Raw genomic sequence first — 8,200 nt, forward strand, 5'->3', positions numbered from 1 at the left:
TTCCCTATGTTTAAAAGCATATTACCTATTTTAAGAATAAATAATACCTAATAGTTTTCAAAAGAATGAGTCAAAGTATAAACTTAAACGTGTTAAATAATTGTAAATTTACTTTCTAAGAATTATCAAAACTTAAAAAGTCAAATTAACAATAAATTTTTAGTAGCTTATCAAGAAACCTAAATAAAAATAACAGCTTAAATTAAATCAAATTATAAACAAATAAAAAAAACAAAAAAAAAAAGTGAACATTTAAAAAAAATGTAAATATTACATAATAATATAAAACATAGAAAAATTCTTTATTTAATTTGAAATTGTTAAAAAAGAAGACTTATACAGTTTTTGGTATGTGAATAAAACTAGTTTTTTATGTATGTCATTGAAGTCCTTTTATATTTGTTAACACATTGGTACATAGTTGCTTTTTAACTATAATTAATTGATAAATATATATGTTGATTTTATAAACAGTTTCTTATAGTCGTAAATAAATTGATAAACTGTAGGCTTTTTCTACAATGACATATAGATGCGGTAGCCTACTTAGTGTAAATACATTAATTAACAGTTTCTTTTTATTTGTAAGTACACTGATATACAGTTGCTTTTTTATCACCAGATCCAGTTATTATGTATTTATCATCTTTTGAAATGTCACATCCTAATACTGATGCGTTTTCCTTGACCTGTAAAAATTAAAAAATTATTTTTGTATCCATATTACATTTTTTTAAAACAATTTTATAACTTTTCTGTTGTTTGTTTAACGAAAAATAATAAATTCTTTAAATACTTGGTCCTAGGATTCAACGTATATAAAACTATGCAGTTTTTTGAGTCGTACACCACTTGAATACAATAGTACGTCCAGGGTCACTTGAACACAGTTTTAATCAGCAAAATAATATTTTTGTTAATGTTTTTAGGTAACTGCTAACAATTACAAGCATTATATGAATGTTTTAATATAAAAACAGCATACAATATAAAATAAAGCTTTTTATTATTTAGCTCTCAACTCACATTAAAAATATTAGCAGCATAGGGACTTTTCCATCCATTGACAACTTGATCTTTTCCAGTTGAAATAAACCAATCATTTTTATGAGCATATTTGAGTGAAAAAACACAACTATCATGATATCTTACTTGATATTTTTCACTGTTTTCTAAATTACATACTTCTACATTGTAGTTTTCCAATCTGTATTTTTATTATAAAAATTTTAGTCATAGAGTTAAAAAAAAGCTATATAGTGAGTTATTTACATTTACATGGTCGTAAGAACTAATACTTTTAATATAAAACAAAAAACATTTTTATAAAAACTTCAGTTAAAAATAAATGTTGTAATGTAGGCAATGAAAAGAAGCACAGCAAAGGTAAAAATAATAAATTTAGAAAATAAAGGTCTTATAGTTACAAAGATTTTACAAAAGTCAACTTTTTTTTGGTGATAAAGTAACTTATACAGTTAGTATGATCTTATATATTTTTTTCACTTTACATAAACTAACCCGACAGCAATCCAATTATTTTTACATCTAGTGAGAACACTTGACTATTAAAATTAATAATTCTATTTTGTTTATTTTGACGAATGTCCCAGCATCTGACAGTGTTGTCCAATCCACCTGTAAATATGTCACCTCCAGTTGAAATGTCAATACAAGACGCTCCGTCTGTATGTCCTTGGAATTTCCTGTTAAAAGAAAAAAACATTTGTAAATGTCTTGATGTAGGGTTATTCCAAACAAGGATTAACTTAACAGCAAAACTTAATTTTATTTTGTTATTCAGTTATATTAATAATATTATTATAAAACAGTTACTTAGAAATATTGGCATATATACTGTTTGATAATCACAAACCAAAAATATCGTGCCATTTACTCTATCAATTAGGTATAGCTAGATATATCTAAGATGCATATTGCAATTTATTATCGTCTTAAACCTTGTAACGTGATGTTATAGCTTGTGATCACAATTATAAAAGCATTAACTTCTGAGATCTTTTTATTATTTTTATAACTTTTCAAACAATCTGTACAATAATCTTAACTTACTGAACAAGTTGTTGATTGTGAATGTCCCACATATTAATATTACCATCTGAACAACAACTGAAACATATTTTGGAATCCTGAGAAATTGCTAGAGCGTAACAAGCCGGCGAAAATGACTCCAACTCGGCCTGAAAATTCTAGATCTATTTTGACAAAAATTAAATATAAACAAATGTCTTAATTCTCATTCAACACATTTTAGTATTTCTATATGTAAACTTTGTTTATAGTTTTGTTAGTATCTCAATTTTATAACGTTTTTATAAATCTTATTGAAAAAAAAAACAAGTATATCAAACCTTCAGTTTAGGGGCTCCCCCACATTCGAGATCCCACACAGATATTGAAGATGATTCACCGCCAACCAAAAGGGAGTTTCCTTCTTTTATAAGTTTGCAACTTCTTATGTAATTGTCCCTCTGGAGACAATTAAAATGACTAACTGGTTCTGTTATTTCATTCATTTCTTTTGATGCTACTGATATATCCCAGATCTGAAACAAGATGCTTCTTTAATTAGTTTACAGCAACGAATTTAAGAAATGTTAAACTTTTAAGTCATTAAGTACATAAAATACTATTGACTAACCGATATCTTTATCAAAACTTTCTACTTTAAATCTACGCTAACACTCAAAGAAAAAAGTATATAAGTCTTAAAAATACATTTCAACCCTGGACATTTGCAATTGCTTATTAAAATTAATTGATATGCATAAACACATATACGCATAAAGTATAAACCATAATAAACCTTAACGCATCCCCTACCACCAGTGTACACTAGAGGTCGCTGTTCATCATCACTAATAGTGACAGCACAAACAACTTCGTTATGCATCAATGAACACAATTTATTTACAATTGGCATATCATTCATATAGTTTGAAGGAGTTTTCACTCTTTGTGGTTTCGTGTCAGTTGGTGAAGAATAATGGTAAGTACTTGGTTGTAATCTGTTGAATGAAAAAATATGTTTAAAAAATTTTATACAGAAAGCAACATGGTAGTTTAAGTAATTCCTTTTTTCAAAGTTTATAACATCTTAATAATGATTTTTTGATTTCAAAGATCAACAAAACTGTTTTCTCACAATTAAACTAATAGATTGAAAAATTAACCTCATATTAGGCATCATGACCATTAGAAGGTGGAGTGTTTATTGGATAACCATATGGACTCTGATGACGTAGTTGTGACGTCATATTGGTATTAGGAGGCACTTGCATACTCGTATAATTAGCTGATTGTGATGACGTAACAACAGTTTGAGGACGAATTGTTGACGTCATAGTAGGACTGACACGTGGTGAGTTTGAAGAATGATGTGTACCTGTTGTTTGACTATCTGATAAATGTGACTAAATGAGTTTACATAAAATTAGTTAAAGTTGTTCTTCAGGAGTTTTTATTAAGAACTTGAAGTTTTTATGAAAGTTATTTGTAGCAGTTACTGCGTAAAAATTACTTAAAGTAAAAGTTTTAAGGTGTTTATAATTGCCAACACTCTTATTTTTTCGTCTTCTGAAATTGACAATACCATTTTTTGTAGTATTTAACCAAAATAATGCCAACCTAAATTAGGAAGTGTAATGTTTGATTGAGCGCTAATATTTTTGTCGTTTTTGTATCTTATACCTTCTTCTAGATTTTCTTAGCCTTTTCTGCTTTTATAATATAGTTATAATTAAAAAAAATCAATTATACAGTTTTAGAGTACAAAAAAACTGAGAATGTTTTACTTCAAAGTAATGCTTTAAGTTTTGAACTTAAGAACATGCTAAAAAATACGTTATTAACCTTTGGTAAATATTGAAGTCACAGCAATCTAATAAACTTACTAATTTTAAACTTGTGTGCTTTTATAACATTATATTTATCATCACAAATTTAATTTAACAAATTTTTACCTAGTGGTTGGCCATTACTTAGAATCGAACCAGGACTCCTTACAATATTGTTATTTTTATCGCTGTGGTGATACCCATTTGACTGGTTCGTAATCGAAGCAGAATGTTGCGTAGGTTGTTGATCCTATAACATATGAATAATAAATGAGGTTAAGTAACTATTTGATTTCAGTTGAAACAAAGTTGCTTAGGTTAAGTTTAACTTTATAAATTTTATTATTTTGTTTTTCTAAAATTTTGTTTTAACTTTATAACTTGCTTTCGGTTTTTATAAACCTATAGTATAAACTAAAAAACAGAATATACAGCTTATTTAAATAAATATAATTTTTTATTGTAATTACTTAAATCTCTAACTAGCACTAAATGTTTCATTCAGTAATTATTACAGTAAATAAACTATTTAATCATTGATTAAAAAATAACAGGAGTAGACACATCAACTTTCAGTTCAATATTACTTTTTTCTTCAGATATCTGGAACAAATTTCATTGTTAGTTGAATATTTGTTAACTTTTCTTTACATATTCAAAAAACTTTTATCAGTATTTGAGAATAAAAAGCGAACACATTGTTTTATGATATTGTTTCAACGATAGATTGAGTGTTTTAATCATCGAGTCTAATTGCTGTTTTCAAATATAAGTGATTATGTGTAAAACTTATTTATATTGTTTTCAAACGTCTAACCTCACCACTATCAAGTTTCCTTTTCTTTCCATTCAATCCATTAATGTGATTGTTAGCATTGTGGTTATTACCAGTATTGTGATGCAAGTTATTGTTACTACCATTAGTTTGTTGATAAGTATGGTTGTTAGGGTGATTATTTATGTTACCATTTCTAAAATCACGTCTCTGCTGCATATCCAGTTTGATATTTGTTTCATTACTTGAGGTTCCATTTTAATAAATAAAGCCATACAATACTATGTTCTTAAAATAAAAAACTTCCAATCACCTTTTGTATCAGATAACTTAATTAATTTATAGTTTATAATAATAATCTTATATAACGTTTAAAGTTTTGAAACACACAATATTTTTCTGTAATGTAACTAAATTAGTTTAAGTTTTTATGTGGATGTTTCAAAAGTTCTTTAATAACTTTTAACAAATAAAAAACGAAGAAATTATTTAAATTAAAAACAAATAATGCTGAGCAAAACACTGAACAAACTAAATTAAAAATAAAGTTTGCATTTCAAAACTAAAAAACTAGGATATTTTATTATGTATAAGAGACGTATTTATGTACTAAAAATAAATTAAAATACTAAATATACTAATCACAAAAGTCATTTCTTTTCAACAGCAGCAAGCAATCTACAATATGCAAATTTTGCAGCAACGGACTTAAAATGAACCTTTAACTTTGATATTTGGTGAGACGTTTCAAAGTTGTGGTTGTAATTTGATATTTTTTATAAAAAGTTTCAAAACGTCACGTTTAGTAATTTGATAAGAAATTTTATATGAGACCAATTTGTATTAGCGGATGTAATATAATATTTTATTCGTGATTATTTTCACAAAAGAATACTGTTAACTTAATAGTTTAATCATGGTTGCTTTAAAGTGTTTAATACTATAAAACTTATATTGAGATTAATTTGTGATAGTATTAGCTTATAACAAAAATAATTGTAGAAAACTATCTAATAAAAAGAAATTAAAAAAATAATTTAAAAAATTGATTAGTTTTGTTTTTATTTTGTACTTTTTAGATATCAAAAATATTTATAAAATGTACATACATATTTGTAGAGAACTGTTAAAAATACAAATAAACCCATTAATGCTGTTTAAGTTTCTTATTACTATACGATAGAAATAGTGATATTAGATTAAAGTACATTTAAAAATAGTTAAACAGAAATGTAGTTAAATTTTTATTAAATTAATTTCATTTTATTTAACTTGTTTAAAAACTTAATATGATGAAATAAGTGAAAATGCAAGCAAAGCTTATAGTTAACTATTTAAAACACAAAAAAAAACTTTGTTTTCATTGTTGTTTGAACTCTCAACTTAAAACAAATTGTTATGTACTTTATAAAAAAACTAATTTCTTTCAATTATTGGTATAGCTGATAGGACATCTTATTTAATTTATATAATTAAGACAATAATAACAATCTATATATCTACAGCTTTTTCAAACATTATCTAGTGACAACTAAAACCATTCAACTTGTTTTTCTTTTCATCGTAAATCAAGTTTGAAACGACGTTCTCAGTTACCTGACATTAATCAGAATGCCAAACATTTTAATGATATTTTAATGATATTTTAAACTAGTTTAAGGTTGTATACAAATATATATAAAAATAAAAGTTAATATAAACAGTCTTTAAAAAACCACAGAATTAAATTTTCCTTTTGTAAGTATAGTTGTTTATCTTACATTATCTTAAACGTATTTTTTACGTATTTCTTTTTTTTTTTTATTTGGTTGTTTATATGTTTCTTATTTAAATTGGAAAATTTTTATTTATAATATTATCTCTAATAAAAATTAACCAGAATTTTTTAATTAAATTTTTCTCGCCAAATCCTGGTAATTCAAAACATCGAATATATTATTTTGATAAACAAAGGTTTTATTACGTGTATATTTTAGAAACAAAAATTGTTTCTTGAATTTATACAAACTTGTATTCTGTTTTAGAAATTTAAACTAACTGTTCTTTTGTATAAAAATAGAACAAAAAAACTATTACGATAGACCGTTAATTTTTTTTTTCATTAAAGTGTTATGTTGACTAGTTTGTAATAAAATTGTTTAAGTTTAAAACATTTTAGAGGTTTATAATTTTATTTAAGATAAAAGTTTTTAATATTAAATTTGAATACTTAAAAGAAAAAAATAGTTTTAAAACTTTTAAAACTTTTAAAGCACTGAACTGTAAACGACATTTATGTAATACTTATTACTCTTATTAAATTATCTGGCACAAGTAGCCAACAAAATAAAATTTATATAGATGTTTTTATAAACCAATACGACTATAATAAGAATAAAAATTTCTGAATTACAACCTAAAAATAGCATGCTCTTGATTTTTATTTTATCTTGTTTTCTTCAATAATTTTGCTGTAAAGTTTAAGTTTTCACAAAAAGTAAAAATTCAAAGCTTAAAACAACAAAAAAAACAAGTCAATAAAAAGTTTTTCTTAATTTGAAATTTGTCAAGTTACTATAACTTTAAAACGTACATACAAGATACAAAAGACAGTAAAACGACTAAAGTAACGATTTTTGAAATGTATTTAAGCGTCAACGTACTTTTCTGAAGAAAAACAAAGAAATAAAACTTTCATCAAAAAAACCACAAAAATCGACAAAAATTGTTTAAATGTCATCTGTTTTAAATTTCGAGTTCTTACGTAAAATGTTTGGCAATTTATTGAGCTTTAATCTTTAAGTACTTGTCTTACACGTATTAACCTTGATTTGTAGATCAATTGTTTGTCATACTTCATTAAAAGTTTAAGAGTTAATTACACTACATTATTCAAATAAAAATCAAAAAGCAGAAAATAAAATGTTTGCAGCCTTTTACAAATTTTCAAAGTTTTTAACGTTTAGGTTACTGTAACCTTAAAACGTTTATATAAAATACAAAAGTATAAAACAACTAAAGTAACGATTTTTGAAAAACAAACTGCCATCAGAAAAACCACTAAAAAAAGGTCGAAACGCGTTTAAAAATCAAAAGCTCTAAATCTGGAGTTCTTAAGTTCAAAGTTTGGCAGTTTTTTGAGTTTGTTATTTTTAAGTTATTGTCTTAACTCGTCTTAATCTAGATTTATAAGCAATTGCTTGTCATATTTTATCAAAGTTTTAAGAGTTAGTCAAACTAAACTTTATCTTAAAGAAAAGCAAAAAGTAAAATTCTGCAGATCTTATAGTATTTCAAATTTTAAATAATTTTACACCTGCATGACATGTACTTGTAATTTAAATATAATCATAAACCACTTGAAAATTATATTAACCACACCTGTGTGTTAGATAAAGATCGGAGAAGTGCGTTTGTAAAAACAACATTTTGATTGTAGAAATATGTTAAACTTTAAAACTTTTGGTGAAACGATAAAGATACAAAATCTTATAATTATAAGTTGTTAAAGCTATTTTAAAACTTGTAATATAAAACTAGTTTTAACAGTAGTTAACAAACATAAATTGTTGTATTTAACTTAATTTTG

The 8,200-nt window shown here is 24.9% G+C and overlaps 1 pseudogene; it reads right to left on the bottom strand.

Moving 5' to 3' along the window:
- Positions 1-578: 578 nt before the first annotated feature.
- LOC145841730 (transducin-like enhancer protein 4) lies at positions 579-3,199 on the bottom strand (annotated as a pseudogene).
- Between the last annotated feature and the right edge of the window lie 5,001 nt (positions 3,200-8,200).

Source organism: Thalia democratica, chromosome 1 (assembly GCF_965202585.1).
Source record: "Thalia democratica chromosome 1, ktThaDemo2.hap1.1, whole genome shotgun sequence".
NCBI classification, from domain to species: domain Eukaryota; kingdom Metazoa; phylum Chordata; class Thaliacea; order Salpida; family Salpidae; genus Thalia; species Thalia democratica.